Below are 19,089 nucleotides of genomic sequence, written 5' to 3' on the forward strand. Positions count from 1 at the left end.
TTAATAAACATTTAGCTTGTTTTCAGTTTTTCCAGATTCCACATAATGCTGTGATGGAGAGCCCTGTTCACACCTTCTCCCTAAGGTACTGCTGAGTGTCTTCCTAGAGCAGATATCTACAAGTGAAATCACTAGTTCACGGAGCACACACAGTTATTTTAACGTATGCTACCAAGCTCCCCCCATCGTGGCTGGATTCCCCCTCCCACAGCCGGGCATGAGCATGTTTATCCCTCCCCTTAATGTTTATAGGGTCCTCTTTTTTCTCCAACCTAATTGATGTTTTTCCCTAAATCCCATCAGGCCTAGTATGACCATCAAATGCAGGGTGCCATTGGACAGCCCTGAGAAAGAACTGATTGCCAAGTAAAGGAAATCCTTAGACTGAATAGAAGAATTATCCTTCAATATTCCAAGTTTTTTCTCCAGGATCCATGACATGCTCATGGTCCATCCAGAAAAGACATCCAATGTAGAAGACAGAGAGCTGGAGTAAGAGGAAGAAACAGAAGCAAAAACACTGGGAGAGCACACTGGCTTTGGGCCTTAGAACAGCATGTGGCCTTGAGCATGGCTCTCCACTATGCATCCTTGTGTCCCATGTCTGAAACCATCCCTACCTCATACACTTACCATAAGACTTGAAGAAAATTAAAAATGCCAAAAATACCATACTGAGCTGCTGTCGAGGTTGTCGACTGTCTTAAACAAGAGTTCTTAAGCACAGTGCAAACCCCTTTTTAGGGATGACTATTTCCACCAAAAATGATTGAGGAAATCCTTCCCCATCTCATCAACACAGGATGGAACTCAAAGTCATGCCTAGGCAAAGGATATTTGGTCACAGAGCAGAGCTGAGCTGCAGCCTCCCACGAGCATTAATGATTAAGTGACCAGCTAGTTGCTTTTTACACACTCCCCTGGAAGGCAGTGGGGCGTCTCTGGACATGGCACTGATGGAAACCAAGCCCCAGGTGAATGTAGAGGAGTGGATCTCAGTGTTGGCGGCGCACTGGGATCACTGCGGGGAGCTTCATAAAAAAAGGATGCCCAGAGATCCAGATTTAATTGGTCTTAGAGGTGACGTGGAGGTGAGATTTTGAAAAGCTCCCCCAGTGATTGTGAAATGCAGCGAGGTTAAGAACCACTGCCTTAGGGCAGTTACAGATATCAATTCTGACCATGTCCTTCAACTAAGAAGAAGAGCCGGGATCTGTATATTTCCTTTTTTTTGCAATTTCTTACTGTAAAAATTTTTTTAAAAGGAGAAAAAGTAGTGTCCTAACACAAGAGTCTCAGAATTGAGAACGTGTGAGACAAAGATAGCGTGAGACCAAGAGGAACAGTGGCAATACTTGAAAGAAACAGCAGAAGACAATGGTGAACCATGCCAGGCTAACTGCCTCCATTACACCCTTAGTAAAAAGGAAGGGGATGTTGTAGTTTGCTAGGCATAATTATATGTGACAATTTTGAAGTAGGGTTTAATATTTGACTTTAATAATTCTCAGTTAATTCCTTGTGTGTCATCAGAGATTAGAGTTCAAGGAGGCTGAGGCTACTGGAATTTGCAGGGCAGAGAAGCAGAAAGGAGAAACATACACCAAGAAAGGATTCCTCAAGTCTGTTGCTGAACAGTAAATTTCACTTTTGCGGAAAAAAAAAAAAAAAAAAAAAACTCCACAAAACTAGGCATAGAGTGACCAGAGAACTGTAAGTTTGACCATTCCTAGAGCTCACTCAGGGCTACAGAACCTTCAGGCTCCAACCAGGTGGGGTGGAGAGTCTTTGTTAATATCCAAGGCATTCAGTTAACAGCCCAGAAGGATTCTGCAGTAGTGGCAGAAATAAGCTTGCCTGGGGAAAAGGCTGCTGTAAACGCACGCCAGAGTAGCTTCACCAGTCCCAGAGGGATCCAAGTAATCCCCAGGGAGCTCGAGCTCAGGCACTTGACTGCCTGGACTAAGTCAAACACCCTTTGAAGCAAGACAACTAAATCCAGCAATCAGCAATGTAGATTCACCACATCCAGGGTTTCATGCAGAAATTACTACACATAGGTAGTAGATATGTAAAATGACAAACATCATAAAATGTGAATTGCAGAATCAAGGTGGTAGGTATATGTCTTAATTTTTTTTTTATAATAAAATGTAGGACTGGGTGCTGTGGCTCACACCTGTAATTCCAGCACTTTGGGAGGCCGAGGTGGGCAGATCATGAGGTCAGGAGATTGAGACAATGCTGGCTAACATAGTGAAACCCCATCTCTACTAAAAATACAAAAAATGAGCTGGGCGTGGTGGCAGGCACCTGTAATGCCAGCTACTCATGAGGCTGAGGCAGGAAAATCAATTGAACTGGGGAGGTGGAGGTTGCAGTGAGCCAAGATTGTGCCACTGCACTCTAGCCTAGGTGACAGAGTGAGACTCCATCTCAAAAAATAAAAAGTAAAAAAGTAGGAAAAACTACTACATAGGCATATAAAAGAGAAATATAACTAAAATAACTAGAATAAAAGTTATTCAATAAAAACAGACTCAGCAATGACAGAGCCAATAGAGAGAAGCACATAAATCAGCTACTATCTGTGCACATGTCCAGAAGCCATGTTAAGCAGAACTTGTTTTAAGTTGTTTATAATTTAAATTTGTGGATACATATTTTACTTTTTTTTTTTTTTTTTGAGACGGAGTTTTGCTCTTGTTGCCCAGGCTGGAGTGCAGTGATGCGATCTCAGCCCACTGCTGCCTCTGCCTCCCAGGTTCAAGTGATTCTCCTGCCTCAGCCTCCTGAGTAGCTGGGATTATAGGTGTGCGCCACCATGCCTGGCTAATTTTTGTACTTTTAGTAGAGACCGGGTTTCACCATGTTGGGCAGGCTTGTCTCGAACTCCTGACCTCAGATGATCTGCCAGCCTCAGCCTCCCAGAGTGCTGGGATTTCAGATAAGCCACCACACTCGGCCCATATTTTACTTTTTTTAGGGACAGGGTCACCCAGGTGGGAATGCAGTGGCACAATCATGGCTCACTGCAGCCTCAACCTCCTGCTCAAGCCATCCTCTTGCCTCAGCCTCCGAAGTAGCTGGGACTACAGGCGCAGGCCACCCTACCCAGCTAATTTTTAAAAAAAATTTTTTCAGAGATGGGATCTCACTGTGTTGCCCAGGTTGGTCTTGAACTCCTGGGGTCAAGTGATCCTTTTGCCTTGGCTTCTCAAAGTTTTGGGATTATAGGCATGAGCCACCATGCCTGGCCAAGAAGAACTTTTTAAATACTATTTTTTAAAAGAAAAAAAATGATTACAAAGCAAACAGAAATACTCTAACATTACCAATTGCAGGGGAGAGAGAGAGTCAAAGTACAAAAACGATTCACAAAGCAGAAGAAAATGAAAGTGATAAGCACATGAGGAAAATAATCAACCACACTAACATAAAACATTGTAAGTAGGATAATATCAGATTTGTCAAGATTTTAAAATTCTGTGTTCAGTGCTGGTGACCATGTAAGAAGACACTGATCCACAGCTAGTTGAAGGTCGATTCTGGGTTCCTGTTTCCTGGAAAGCAATGCTTAGTGGGACAGGTAATTTGCTCATGTGACACAGCTGGTAGCAGTGCTGGCTGGCTGTGTTCCATGTCTAAAGTCACAGAGGCTACACCAGGCTGGCACCGTGGTCTACAAACCTGCCACTCTCTATCACCTTTTTATTCATAGAGATGAGATGGGTCACTCTCAGACAAAAATAAGAGGCACAGTTGTGGGCCACGACAGAGCAGCAAGCAGGGAAGGTAGGTCCCCAAATAGCGGCCTGAGAGGAAGGACATACATGTGTAGTGGCCCTAGCTTCACTCAGACGCTGTGTATAAGCTGGGGGCAGAGAAAGGTGTGTGGCAGAGGAAGGCCCAGCTGCAGTGTGTTCCCCCAGGCAGCTCTGCGGGTTGAGGACACAGCCAGGTCAGTCCTTTCTGCTCCCACATCCCTCCCTAATCAAACCTGTTACTGGGGAACCTCAGTGACAGGCTGGGTTCTAGGTGCATCTGGGGACTGCCAAACATAACATGGCCTACCACTTGGGAGGAATGCAATATCTGATAGTCCAGTGTTTCCAAAGGTTGGCAACTGAAACAGAGAAGTTAAATAATTTGCCCAAGGCCACACAGCTGAGTCAAGGAAGTGGGGCTTGTTAGGCATTTCGGCCACCTGCAATCCACCTTCCAAACTGCATCCCTATCTTTGTGTCTCTTCTACTATTATTTACCTTAAACAGTTTTAACTTGACTTTAAGTAAAACTACTTTCTAAAGATTTGGCTCAATAAAAAGGTTATAAGTTTTATGAAAAAAAATTAAGTTATAGTGATAGAGGTAGGAGGCAGCCAAATGCCTAGACAGATAGAGAAGGGTCCCCAGTGAAACCCACCTTCAAGTCTAAAACAGGCTAAGGACTGAAAGATGGGACCGCTGGTTTTGGATGAAACCCGTGACCCAGAAGGAGAACTTCTGCCTCCGTTTGCCTGCCTTTCCCGATTGATTCTTTCTGAATAATGCCTTTCAACCAATCAAATGTTGCCTTTTCCGATACTACCTATGGCTTGCCTGGGCATGCCCACCTGTGTTCTGGGAGAATGGGTGGAGCCACCAGGAATTCACGTCTTATGCAGGGGAGGAGCCTGGGCCTCTTCACCTCCTGTGCAGCAGCCCTGGTATTCAACTGTGAAGGGAAAACCTGCTTGGAGAGCCCCTGTCTTTGCTGGGAGCTTTCCTTTTGCTTAATAAATTCCACCCTCCTCACCCTTCAATGTGTCTGTGTGACTCATTTTTTTCTGGTCACGAGACAAGAACCTGGATTTAGCTGAATGAGGGAGCAAAAATCCTAAAAAAAAAAAAAAAAAAAAAAAAAAATAGGTGTATATTTTGTATATATTTAAATTCACTTTAAAGTAAATATATAACTATTAAAATTTGTAAAAAAATCATCACACACACAACCAGCAGTAATTTTTGACACACTTAGGGGGCAAGGGCTCCCACGACCTCTGAACCATCCTGTGGGTATAGCTGCAGGGCTGTTTGTTCACACATGTGATGCGTGGCCTCTACTTGTTCACAAGAAACACAGTGAGAGGCAGACAATTTGCTCACCGTCAGCCTCAACTGGAAGAAGGCTCACTGCTGGATGCTCCTGTGTGGAAGGTTCCCCTCTCTCCAGGCAGGCAGGCAACAGAGCCCAGCCCAACAGACAGCCCCCATGAGGCTCCAATGCACCCTCGGCCACAGTATTGAAGGATGCTCTGTTTGGACCAGGGCCTCTAATTTCCCCTTCATGAGATGTGCCGGCTTTATGATGTCTCTTTCCCAGCCCCTTGACTTCCAAGCACTGCCCAAGGACCCCAACCCCCACCTCTCTGTTTTCTGCTTTTCAGAGTGAGAACTGTTCTCCCCTGATGGTGAAGTCTAGTGACTGATCCAGACCCTGCTTTCTGCAACCCTGCTGGGTGCTCAGATGTCCCTTCAGTTGTGTCCTTGTCTAAGCTGGAGACTAAAAAGCGGGACGAAGAGTCTTCCTCTCTCTCCTTTTTTTCCTCTCTATCCCCTCTGCTTCCTCTCTCCCCTCCTTCTCCTTTCTCTTTCCTCTGCCCTCTTCTGTCTCCTCTTTCTCTCACTCCAGTGTGTCTTAGGCCTATTTCCCAAATAAGAGTACCTGAAAGATGGCTGCTAGCATCTCAGGGCTGTCTGCATTATTCATTCTTCTACTCCCAACCCTCTATTTATAACCAAGCCTTCTGGCATCTGAAATAATGAAAACTATCCTATTAGCAGCTTTCCAATGGTCTAGACTGCTCTTTGGAACATCCCAAACACTTTTGTATTCAAGTTTCTCTTCTGACTACAGGTACTTCTCACTCTCCAAAATCTGACTGTCAGAGCTCAGGAACCAGCAGTGCCAGGGACACCCCTCCTTAGGTGAACCTCCCACTCTCTGAACCCTCAGGAACCAAACAGATTGAAGCAAGTTGCTTTTGTTGCCTGAACTCACCGTCCAAATTCTCACTCTCTGAATTTAGGACCTGAAGAGATGACAGCAAGGGACACTGTGTATTAAACTAACTCAGCTGTAACCAAAACATCTGTCGACACAGTTCCACTGCAGCTTCCTCACGGCAGAACAACAGGGACCAAATTCTCACACAGCGACCCCCAAAGACATTCTGGGACAGGCAGCATCCTTCAGAGGCTCACATTCTGGTCAGATAAGTTCGATAATGCGTCCGTATTGAATGCAGCAGACGTAACCCTTCCAGCAGATTCACAAGGCCCACCAGCCCAAGCTGGGCTTCACAAATGCGAAGGTCTCTTTGCTGCAAGACTTTCTAGAGCTAAAATCTATTTGAACATACACCCTTTGTTCAAATAGCCCTTAATATCCGATGTATCTTGTATGCTTCCAAACACACCCTTGGAAATCCAGATTTGGGGTGCCTATGCAGATTCATGGGTTTTAACTAGCACTTTGTCCTAAGACATAAGCCACAACCACAAACCAGGTCTGCAGAGGGGTCCAGGTATCTGAATTTTCAAGATGTTTCCCTGGTGATTCTAAGGTATAGCTCTGGTTAAGAAGAAATGTTATCTGTGACATTTTGTGCACAACAAGGATGTAAAGAAAATGAGTGCGTGTGGAGGCCGTTTGTGGGACTTCAGACATGTAACATATAACGGTGATAGAGTGAGATCCAGAATCTCTTGCCCTGAAAGGCAAAAGTCTTTTTTAAAAACAAGTTGGCCCAGCATGGTGGCTCACCCCTGTAATCCCAGCACTTTGGGAGGCTGAGGTGGGCGGACCACCTGAAGTCAGAGTTCGAGACCAGCCTGACCAACATGGAGAAACCCCATCTCTATTAAAAATACAAAATTAGCCCGGCGTGGTGGCGCATGCCTATAATCCCAGTTACTCGGGAGGTTGAGGCAGGAGAATCACTTGAACCTGGGAAGTGGAGATTGCGGTGAGCCGAGATCACGCCATTGCACTCCAGCCTGGGCAATGAGAATGAAACCCCGTCTTGAAATGAATAAATAAATAAATAAATAAATAAATGAGTTTTTCTTAAGGTTTGAACAAACTTCTGGGTTTTTGGGTAAGGGAGGTGGGTTAGGGTTTCTGGGTCTCATTGCTAAGCTCCGAGATTCATTAGAACGAAAGCAGCAAGGCTCACCTACCCACACAGTCCACAGGAGACCCTCGCAGGGGAAAACCCTGATTCTAGACGTAGGTGGCACTTTCCTTAGCAATGTGACCAAGTGCACTTGATAGAGTGGCCCTGTTAGCAGCAGTGAATCCATATGATCTGAGGCAACTCAATTCTTGCCTCCTTAGAAGAAAGAATTTGACTAAGGGGCATAAGGTAGAGGGAGAGACTGAGGCAAGTTTTATAGCAGGAGCCAAAGTTTATTAAAAAGTTTTAAGGCAGGGGCCAGGTGCGGTGGCTCACACCTGGAATCCCAGTACTTTGGAAGGCCAAGGCAGGAGGATTGCTTTAGCTCAGGAGTTCGAAACCAGCTAGGACAACATAGCAAGACACTGTCTCTATTTTTTTTTAAGTTTTAGAGCAGGAATGGAAGGAAGTAACATACACTTGGAAGAGGGCCAAGTGGGCAACTGGAAAGATTCAAGAGCACAGTTTGACCTTTGACTGAGGTTTTACACGTTGGCATGCTTCCAGGGAACTGCATCTCTCCTCTGCTGCTTCTTCCTTTGGGGTGAGTTGTCTGCATGCGCAGTGGCCTAAGCTCTTGGGAGGGGCCGCATGCACGGTGTGTTTACCAGAGCTGTGGCTGTGCGCATGCTCACTTGAGTCGTTTGGTCACCGACCAGTTAAATGCTATATTGCTTCTTAATGCACATACTTGAGCCCACCTGCCAACTCCTGAGATCTTATCGGGAAGCTGCTGATCACCAGTTTCAGGTTTTTCTATCTATTGGGAGACTGCCTTTTCTTGGTACTGCCTGCAATCAATTATTATTTTAGAGAGAGACAGTGTAACAACCACCTGACCCTCACCTGCTGGTTGCCTGACATTCCTGGTGGGGGCTCTCCCGCCCTGCTCCTGTCTGCCTAACTACCTGCTCTAACAGTCCAGTGGGAGGAGGTTGGTCCTAAGCCCACTAGCTAGTGTAAATAACACGGTCTTTTTTTTTTTTTTTGAGATGGAGTCTCACTCTGTCACCAGGATGGAGTGCAGTAGTGTGATCTCTGCTCCTCACTGCAACCTCCGCCTCCCAGGTTCAAGAGATTTTCCTGCCGTAGCCTCCTGAGTAGCTGGTACTACAGGCACATGCCACCATGCCTGGCTAATTTTTGTACTTTTAGTAGAGATGGGGTTTCACAATGTTGGCCAGGATGGTCTCGATCTTCTGACCTCGTGATCCACCAGCCTCGGCCTTGCAAAGTGCTGGGATTACAGGTGTGAGCCACCACGTCCGGCCAACATGGTCTCTTTTGGTCTCTGTGTCCTCTTCTGTAAAATGGTGACAGTTCCTGCCCTGCTCACCTTGAATAAGAACTTTGAGGATAAATACATTACTGAAGGTAAAAATGCATTATAAACTCTAAAAATACTACATACATGAGAGCTGATTTTGATTGCTTAAGGTGAAAATAAGCCCAGGCTGACTGAAGATGATGAGGTGACCCTGATGGCCGAATCTTTACGAATCCTTTCCTTATTAGCAAGTTGACTTAGTGGGAGCTTTGTTTCCTCAGATTCTGTGGATAGAAAGACCCCTTATTTTCCTGCTGCCAGGGTCATCTGTCTAGAACATAAATCTGACTGTGTCACTCCCGCTCCTTCTTGTCAGATCTCAGACCAAGTGTCGGCTCCATAGAGAGGCTTTCTGCCATCCTCCATCTGCAACTGCAGACCTTTCTTATACCCGAGAGCCACTGCAGTCTCCCTCTTGACAGGCACCATGACATCAGATGGCTTTATTTATTTCTTTTTCATCTCTCCCCTCTCAAGAGAATGCAATCTCTCTGAAAGAGGGTAAGGAGATGTTTATGTTATTAACCACTCTTTCTAGGAAGGGCTAGATCAATGCCGTGCAGATACCTGATGCTGAGAGAAAGAGAGAGAGAGAGATTGCAAGGGCAACCAGGAAACCATCAATGTTGAAGAGAGAGTTATCCTGATTTCCAGGCCCTGATTCCAGGTTCTCATGAGGCCTGGCTGCTTATGGGTTCAATAAAAGCACAGGATCATGGGTTTTTTCCAATACATTCTCACTTTTGCTTAAAGCAAATTAAAATGGTGTGCTGTTGCCTTAACCAAATACACCCTAAACCACATCTGCCACTAGAGAAGAGGCCTGTGGCTGGCAGGGACTGTTTTCCGCTCACTCACTGTGAGTCCCCAGGGCCTGGCACAGTGATGGGCAAGGAAACACCTGTGAATGGATAGAGTTTGTCTCTGCACTGCACAAAAGCCCAGTTCTCGTTTTCCATTTACAATGTTCCAAAGTTTTCCAACATAATTCCACAGGTCAGAGGTTACAAACTGACTACCCACCTGTTGAATTAGCCCACAGGCTTTTTTTTTTTTTTTTTTAAGACTAGGTTTTGCTCTTGTTGCCTAGGCTGGAGTGCAATGAAGTGATCTTGGTTCACCGCAACATCTGCCTCCTGGGTTCAAGCGTTCTCCTGCCTCAGCCTCCCGAGTAGCTGGGATTACAGGCACACATGACCACGCCCAGCTAATTTTTAGTATTTTTAGTAGAGACAGGGTTTCACCATGTTGGGCCAGGCTGGTCTCGAACTCCTGACCTCAGGTGATCCACCCGCCTTGGCCTCCCAAAGTGTTGGGATTACAGGCATGAGCCATTGCACCCGGCCTTGTTGTTTTTTAAAACATTGTTTTTACCTGGACAGTTTTTGAAGAAAGAAAAGAAGGAAGCAAAGAAAGAAGAAAAGGAGGGAGGAAGAAAGGAAGGAAGCCAACATTTTAAAATGGAGTGAGTTCACATGAAAATCAACATTACCAGCCCCTCTTTAAAAACTCGAATATTTTACAGCACTAAGCTCTAAAAGGCCTTTCTACTTTTACATCTTCTTTTTGATGGTTCAGAAGAAAGCAATCTGTTCTTGCATTTAAGGTAACAAAATCTGAGACCCCAGATTCCTAAAGGGAAATGAGTACAACCACAAAGCTTACAAATGTGTTTTCCCTTTCTCTCTCTCTTATTATCTGTCCCAACAAGAAAACCCTGCCCCTTCCAGGGACAGATGCTGCAGGATTATAGAACAGTGGCTCAGCTGCGGACTCTGCCAGCATCCCTGCAAGAAATGCCTCTAAGTCCCCACAGTTGCAGCCACAGCTTCTGCTGACTGGAGTCACCCGTGAAGCTGATCTGCATATGGCTTCTGGCCTTGTTTGTTGAGAAACCTGCTAAAACAAATGCAGGTGTCGGGAGCGGCTCATTAAAGTTTTTGCGCTGCTCTGCAGCACGGCCCTCACTTCCTGAAACTCTCATACCTCTCAGAGACTTCGGGGTTTTTTCTTTCTGAAAGGCTCAATCCTGGTACCCCAGGGACAGCAGACAAGCCCCTCAGAGCCCCCAAAACAGGGCATGGCCCACCAAAGGTCATGGCAGTATCCACCCATTGTTAGAACACACTTCCTTTCCTTTTTCTCGATGTGGTTTTCACTGGGAAAAGATGGGGTGTGGTCGCGAGAGACCAATAAACAAAAAGTTAAACACTTAAGTATACAATGGTTTTCTGAAAAATAAGGAGAGAGAGCATGCAAAAATGTTACTTTCAACAACTGGAAAAAAGCTCTGAAAGTCCATGAGTCGGGCAATAGCCAAATCCATGTTCCATCTTAAGTAGGTTTCCCTCCCTCCCTGCCTCCCTCCTTTCCTTCCTCCTCCCTCCCTTCCTTCCCTTTCTTTTCTTTCTTTCTTCTTTCCTTCCTTCTTTGTAAAATCTTGCCAGGTACAGTGGTTCATGCCTCTCCCAGCATTTTGGAAGGCTGAGGCAGGAGGATTGCTTGAGTCCAGGAGTTCAAGGTCAGCCTGGGCAATATAGTGAGACCTCATTTCTACCAAAAAAAATAAAAAATAAAAATTAGCTTGGTGTGGTGACACATGAGTATGAGGCTGAGTAGGAGGCTGAGGTGGGAAGATCGCTTGACCCCAGGAGGTTGAGGCTGCAGCGAGCTAGGATTGTGCCAGTGCACTCCAGCCTGGGCAACAGAGCAAGAGACCCTGTCTTAAAAAAATACATCATAAATAAAATCTGTCCCGAAACTATCCTGACTTTCATCCTCCCCAGATTGGGCTTCGTCTTCAGAGCCTCCATCCCCAGATTTCTCGGCCCAGAGCTTGCAGATGTTTTCTTTGCTGGAGGCTCAAAGTGCATTTTCTGATACATGGCTGTCTCAGGCCAGGTTCCCCCAGGAGCAGACACTGAGACAGGGGACTGAGAGCAACAACTGGCTGGGAGGTGGCCCAGCACCTCATCGTAGAAGAGTGTGGGAATGAGACAGGGATAGAAAGCAGCCAGCGGAGGGCAGGCTGTCACACGTCACCGCTGTGGCCCCTAGAGTCCAAGCCCTGAAGAATCCTGGGAGCCTGTGGAGCAGGGGCAGCTGGGGTCTGTGTTTTCCAGCCCCATCCACCAGCAGCTGAGGGCTGATGCCACGCCTTTTCCCTCCCAGCACTTCTGGCTGGTCCCAAGCATGTAAGCCTGCAGCAGAGTGAGGTCAAAAGGCTCGCCTAGAACCCCGATCAGGGCGCCGCAGCACCTGCTCCAACCTGTCCAGCCCCGGGCCCACCTCAGTTAACAGAGCAGTCCCTCTTCCAGCCAGGAGGCCCTTGTGGCGAGGAGAATGTGGAGGTGGAGCACATGGAGGCAATGTACTTGCCCGGGACAATCATTTCCTTACTCTCATCACAACAAAGCCATTCCTTCACTGTACTTTAGAGACCTCTGTCTCCTCATGCCCCAAAGATGTTCAGCCGGGGTTCTCCTCAAGGAGACGGAAAGCAGTGGACCTTAGATTCTGTGCCAGCTGCTCTCTTCTCCGCCAGGGTTTACTTGGGCACTGGCATGTTGAAATGCTGCCGTTTCCAAGCCAAAGGGCTTTTCTCTCCCGGCAGGCCTTTCCAGCTTCCTCGGCTGCGCGGTTCTTCCTTTGTGGCAGGAAGGCTGGGACTTATGGTGGGGTTAATTCTGATCGTGTATCACTGGAACATTCTTTCATTCATGTGCTAGTGTTCACAGCTCACTGTTGCTTCAAAGAAGCTCAGTGCGTGAGTATTTGATATTTTCTTTATCGAGATGCTCCGTTCTCTGAGTTGCTAGAGCGTCTCCCTTTACATCCAAATTCCAGCCCCACCACAGTTCTCTCCCTCTTCACAGCCACTGCCCTCTCATCTGTCAGTCACTCAGCTCTCATCATAGTAAAAGAACAGCCCTGGGGCTGCCACAAAAAGGACTCTTCACTGGAGCCCAGCCAGCAGATCCCGACTCCAAGTCCCTGGCATTAGACTCAGCTCAGTGGCCACGCTAAGCCCCAGCTTGTGCCAGTGACAAATGAGCGCTGGGCAGAGCAGGCCAGGAGGGCTCCACTCCTGCTTCAAAGAAACTCCCAATGAGGTGAGAATGATGGAAAAGCAAAAGAATGCCGTGCAATGCGTGTGTGGATAACAGCCCTCTCTGGGAGGAATCAACAGGGCTGGGTTACCAATTAGATGTGGAGGGCGAGGGAGACCTCAGACCCCTGGCTTGGATGAGGGGAGTGTGGGGAAGCAACAACAAAAACAGGGACTGGAGGGCAGGCAGCCTGTGGGGGCTGGATGGTGTGGGAGGGGCAGGGGAAGGCTGCTCAACAGACCCGTGCCATCTTTCATTCCACCGATGCCCTCCATGTGTTCTACGGTGTGCTGGAAACACAACAGAGATCCTCACAAAGTATTTGTCTTTATGGAGCTGACATGCTTCTGTAAGAAGTCACAAAATAAACAAGATGCTAATAAGTCAACAAGATATTTTCACAGAGTCCCTTGGTTTGGTTGTCTTTGTGGCAATAAGACAGAGAGAGAAAGAAAGAAAGAAGCGCTGGAAAAGCTGTAGACACAGCTGCAGATAGCAGGAGTTCATAGCCCTGGCCTTGTATTAGAATCACCTGGGAAGGTTTTAAAAAATGTACTCATATCGGCAGGGCCCGGTGGCTCACATCTGTAATCCCAGCACTTTGGGAGGCCAAGGCGGGCGGATCACTTGAGGTCAGGAGTTCAAGACCAGCCTGGCCCAACATGGTGAAACCCCGTCTCTGCTAAAAATACAAAATTAGCTGGGCATGGTGGTGCATGCCTGTAATCCCAGCTACTTGGGAGGCCGAGGCAGGAGAATCACTCGAACCTGGGAGGTGGAGGTTGCAGTGAGCTGAGATTGAGCCATTGCACTCCAGCCTCAGCAACAAGAGCAAAACTCCATCTCAAAAAAAAAAAAATACTTATATCTAATGATTTATTATATACAACACAGAGAATACAGTGATAAAGAAAAAACTTGATAAATTAGATTGTATCAAAAGTCACATCACATAGACATTAATAAAATCAGAATATCTGGGGTGGGGGAGTGGTTTGGTTAAAGGCCCCAGGTGCTTCTAAGGTGCAGCCGAGCTGGTGAACCACTGGGCTAGGCCCCTGCCCAAAAAGATCTGACCTGACTGGCTGGGGAGGAGCTTGGGGGGCTTTGAATCTCCCCAGGTAGCTCTGATGGGAGGTGTCTGAGAACCCCTGGAGAGAGATGCTGAAGCTGCTGCCTCCACATCCATCCCACCCCTCCCTCTTTGAGTAGCATCAGGGCAGTGTGGGTAGCTCAAGTCAGCTTGGGGGCTGTGCCTCATTGTGTTAAAGGCGGTCCCATTATGTAGACAGTGACCACCCCAGGAGTGAGCCAGTGACATACCAGCAGTGCATTGCCAAAGACTTTGGGGAAAGTTTTTTTCTCATTCTTAAGAAAGAACAAGAAGCCATGTTTGCTTTCCTATTAAACATTATATTAAGTGAAATAAGCCAGGCACAAAAAGACACAGTTCACATATTCTGTATTATTTGTGGGAGCTAAAAATTAATTCAATTGAACTCGTGGAGATAGACGAAGGATGGTTACCAGAGGCTGGGATGGATAGTGGGAAAGGTAGGGGATGGGAGATGGGGATGGTTAATGGGTACAAAATATAGTTAGATACCACGAATGAGGTCTAGTATTTGATAGCACGACAGGGTGACTATAGTCAGCAATAATTTCTTGTACATTTCAGAATAACTAAGAGAGCACAACGGGAATGTCCACAACACAAAGAAATCATGAATGCTTGAAGGGATGATGGCTGCCCCATTTCCCTGTGATCCGTGCACACTGCACATCTGTGTCAGAGTATCTCATGTACACCACAAATATATGCACCTCCTGGGTACCCACAAATATCAAAAATAGATGTGACTGAAGGAGCAGGTGACACTGATGGGAAAAATAAGTCTTGGGAAGAAGCCAACACTATGGCTGCAGAAAACAGAGAACACAGGGGCCCTTGATGCTGTAATCAAGCTGCCTGGTCCTGAAACTCTCTCTGCCTCTGGGCTGCCACATATGTGAGCCACTAGATTTGCATCCTATTTAAGCCAGTTTGAGTTGATTTTTCTATTACTGCCCTCAAGTGACACAGGCAGTCATGGAAGGTGCCTGTGAGAAAGTTCAACACCAGAACCAAGTAAGACCAATGGATGGAAATGATCCAGCCCTGTGAAAGCCTCATAGAAGGGATTTGAGCATGAGGAATGGAACCCATCCAGAAATAAGAAGACGCTTGGTGCATTGATGAAACAGGAAAAAATGTCATCGTTAACAATTCCAAGAGCTGGCCTGGCCAGTCACAGAATGCGACTCTGAGCAGGGAAATATCAGACACATTAAAGGGCATAAAGGTCGCTCAAATGAGTCACCCAGCATTATTGAGGACCACTCCACGTGGCACAAAAGAGGGCAGAAGTCCAGAGAGTAGTCCTGTCCTTGGGATGCAAACGGTGTCACTGGAAGAAGACGGGCGTGCTGCCTATAACAAGGGCGGGTCAGAGCTGTGATGACATTCGACCCCTCAGGTTGGTCCCGGGCAGCACACTCTGATGATTAAATCAGGAACAGGCAGGCAGAGGGGTGTGTGTGTTTCAGAGAAAGCTGGTGATTTGCTAAACCAAAAATGACAAGGAGAAAAAAATCAGAATTCTTATAGCACATAAAGGACATTAAACATGGAGAGACTTTATTCTTCTAGAGCATTCATTTAAAGCTCATGCCTGCAGTCCTGAGTGTTTCCCTTCATCAAACAAGGATCAAGAAGAGAGGAAATATGGTCTTCAAAGTAAAAAAAAAAAAAAAAAAAAAATGTAAAGGGTCGTTTCTGAAATTAGCCTGGAATGTTTCATTGCTTTACAGGGAGAGAGCAGCCTCCAAGAAGCTTAGCAGCATCCACCTCTTGTCTGAGCTTCTATGTCAGTTTCTCCCAGGGCAGATTTTATTAAATAAACAGCAAAGAGTCCGGGCTCCTGAGCGGCTCAGAAACTCTTGCATCTTTGAGGAGCTTGCACATGCTCACGCCACTCTGGAAAACCAGGTAGAGAGGCACTTTTCAGGGAGTCCCCAGGGTGCTGAAGCAAGAAGGGCAATAATTTGGTTTTCTTTAAAATATATATATATGAGACATAGTTTCACCAGGCTGGAGTGTGATGGTGTGATCTCGGCTCACTGCAACTTCTATCTCCAAGGTTCAAGTGATTCTCCTGCCTCAGCCTCCTGAGTAACTGGGATTACAGGTGTGTGCCACTACATCAGGCTAATTTTTGTATTTTTAGTAGAGATGCGGGTTTCACCATGTTGATCAGGCTGGTCTTGAACTCCTGACCTCCAGTGATGCGCCCGCCTCAGCCTTCCAAAGTGCTGGGATTACAGGTGTGAACCACCATGCCCGGCCAAAAAATTGAGGTAAAATCTTCCTATAAAATTTACCATCTTTATTTTTAAGTGTACAGTTTAGTGCTCATAAATATTTATAATGAGGGTAATGATTTGAAGAGAAATTCAGGACTCCCAGGCCCTCTGTGTTCCTGCTGACTGAGACAGGATCTGAAGCAAGGCTCGAATCTCTCTGCTATCAGTTTTCTTGTTAATAGAGTTGAGATGCACTTGTCCCTCTGCTTCCTCCCAGGGGCACAAAGGAATTACTGGCCTGGAGAGACTTGGAAACACACAAGGAGCGGTGCTGATGGGAGGAGCTGGTTTAGAATAAGGCAGAGACGGAACAAAGAAGGATCTTTCCTGGGGTAGAGGGAGGGTGGTGGGAGGACAATGGGGAGTGTGGGGTTGGGATTCTTTCCAAATGCTCAAAAGAGACTCAAATAGACTCAGTCCATTCATCTCCTTTATGAAAACCCTACAATATCAATGGGATGATTGCTATGAGTAAAAATTAGGAAAACTAAGAGATTCAGTATTGGTCAAGGCTCATCAGCAGTCTTAATTGCTTTAATTTTAGTCAATAGACATCATCTTCTTGTATAAGGCAATGCTTTTGTCCTGGTGACTGGCAGGCTTGGTACACTAAATGCCTTAACAAAGCAAGCTGGGCCCCTTGGTCATTACCATCGCAAACATCTGCACGTTCCCTCCAATGCTCCCTTGCAACCCTGCTAAAACTAAAATCGTCTTTTAATAACCTCCACAGCCCACCACTGTCTCCTCTCTGGAATGTTCACTGACGACCCCAGTAAGAAATGGAAATTGCCTCGAATGCTCTCTCCTCTGCCTTGACAGTGCTGCTGCCAGCCACGCACTCTGTTGGGGGAAGGGCAGTGTTGATCAGAAAGCGAGCTCCTTGACTGACGTTATCTCCTCCTGGGCAGAAACCAATTTCAGCAAGAACTTTGTAATTTGGAATTCAAGGATATAAGATGCATTCAGGGAACCATTTTCCCCCTACAAATTACAGTTTGTCATTTAAGAGGTTTAATATCACAAAAAGGGCCTGCTTCTGCCTTTTTAAAAAAATTTTTAAAAATGCCACATTGATGCTCTCAGAACAGAGGCTTAGGAATCAGAAGAATGGCTTGTACTTCAAATAAACCCATTGTTCCTTACTAGAGGCAGAAGAATAATGTCAGAAAAAATAGTTATTTATTCAGCAAGCTCTTGAAGTGCTCAGGCAGAGTGGTGGACCCCAGTGCCTGGCATATAGCATGTGGACCCCAATGCCTGGCAATAACCACGTGAAGGAAGGAAGAAGGGGAGGGAAGGAGGCAGGGAAGAAGAAATACGCAGACACTGTGTGGTAGGAATTCCAAGACATAGTACATTATTTTATCCAAACACAAACACAGTATTTAATCAAGATTTTCCCATGATGCACTGGGGCAAGACAATCATGTGGGAGGAGGGGCCCAGGCAGCAAACGTCTAGAATGAGAAGAACTGGGCCACAGGCCAGGCTCTCAAGTCAGAGTCATGCTGAAACCTGCTCCCTTTCTTTCTTTCTTTTTTTTCTATTTTTTTATTATACTTTAAGTTCTAGGGTACATGTGCACAACGTGCAGGTTTGTTACGTATGTATACATGTGCCATGTTGGTGTGCTGCACCCATTAATTCGTCATTTACATTAGGTATATCTCCTAATGTTATCCCTCCTCCCTCCCCCAACCCCATGACAGGCCCCAGTGTGTGATGTTCCCCATCCTGTGTCCAAGTGTTCTATTGTTCAATTTCCACCTATGAGTGAGAACACACGGTGTTTGGTTTTCTGTCCTTGTGATAGTTTGCTCAGAATGACGGTTTCCAGCTTCATCCATGTCCCTACAAAGGACATGAACTCATCCTTTTTTTATGGCTGCATAGTATTCCATGGTGTATATGTGCCACATTTTCTTAATCCAGTCTATCATTGATGGAAATCTGGATTGGTTCCAAGTCTTTGCTATTGTGAATAGTGCCACAATAAACCTATGTGTGCATGCGTCTTTATAGCAGCATGATTTACAATCCTTTGGGTATATACCCAGTACAAAAATTAATTCAAGATGGATTAAAGACTTAAATGTTAGACCTAAAACCATAAAACCCTAGAAGAAAACCTAGGCAATACCATTCAGGACATAGGCATGGGCAAGGACTTCATGTCTAAAACACCAAAAGCAATGGCAACAAAAGCCAAAATTGACAAATGGGATCTAATTAAACTAAAGAGCTTCTGCACAGCAAAAGAAACTACCATCGGAGTGAACAGGCAACCTACAGAATGGGAGAAAATTTTTGCAACCTACTCATCTGACAAAGGGCTAATATCCAGAATCTATAATTAACTCCCAACAAATTTACAAGAAAAAAAAATAACCCCATCAAAAAGTGGGCAAAGGATATGAACAGACACTTCTCAAAAGAAGACATTTATGCAGCCAACAGACACATGAAAAAATGCTCATCATCACTGTACATCAGAGAAATGCAAATCAAAACCACAATGAGATACCATCTCACACCAGTTAGAAGGGCGATCATTAAAAAGTCAGGAAACAACAGGTGCTGGAGAGGATGTGGAGAAATAGGAACACTTTTACACTGTTGGTGGGACTGTAAACTAGTTCGACCATTGTGGAAGACAGTGTCGGGAGTCCTCAAGGATCTAGAACTGGAAATACCATTTGACCCAGCAATCCCATTACCGGGTATATTCCCTTTCTTATCAGTTGTATGACAATAGGCAAACTGTTTTATCTCTCTGAACCTTGTTTTCTTCATTTAGAAAACAGAGCTTATGCCTATTTTGGAAGACATTGTTAATTCACTCAAGACCCAGCCAAATGCAGTGGCTCACGCCTGTAATCCCAGCGCTATGGGAGGCTGAGGTGGGAGGATTGCTTGAGGCCAGGAGTCTGAGACTCATCTGGGCAAAAAAGTGAGACCCCAATGCTACAAAAAATTAGCCAGTTGTAGTGGAGTGCACCTGTGGTTCCAGCTTCTCAGGAGGCTGAGGC

The sequence above is a fragment of the Gorilla gorilla genome, chromosome 20, assembly GCF_029281585.2.
Source record: "Gorilla gorilla gorilla isolate KB3781 chromosome 20, NHGRI_mGorGor1-v2.1_pri, whole genome shotgun sequence".
NCBI classification, from domain to species: Eukaryota; Metazoa; Chordata; class Mammalia; order Primates; family Hominidae; genus Gorilla; species Gorilla gorilla.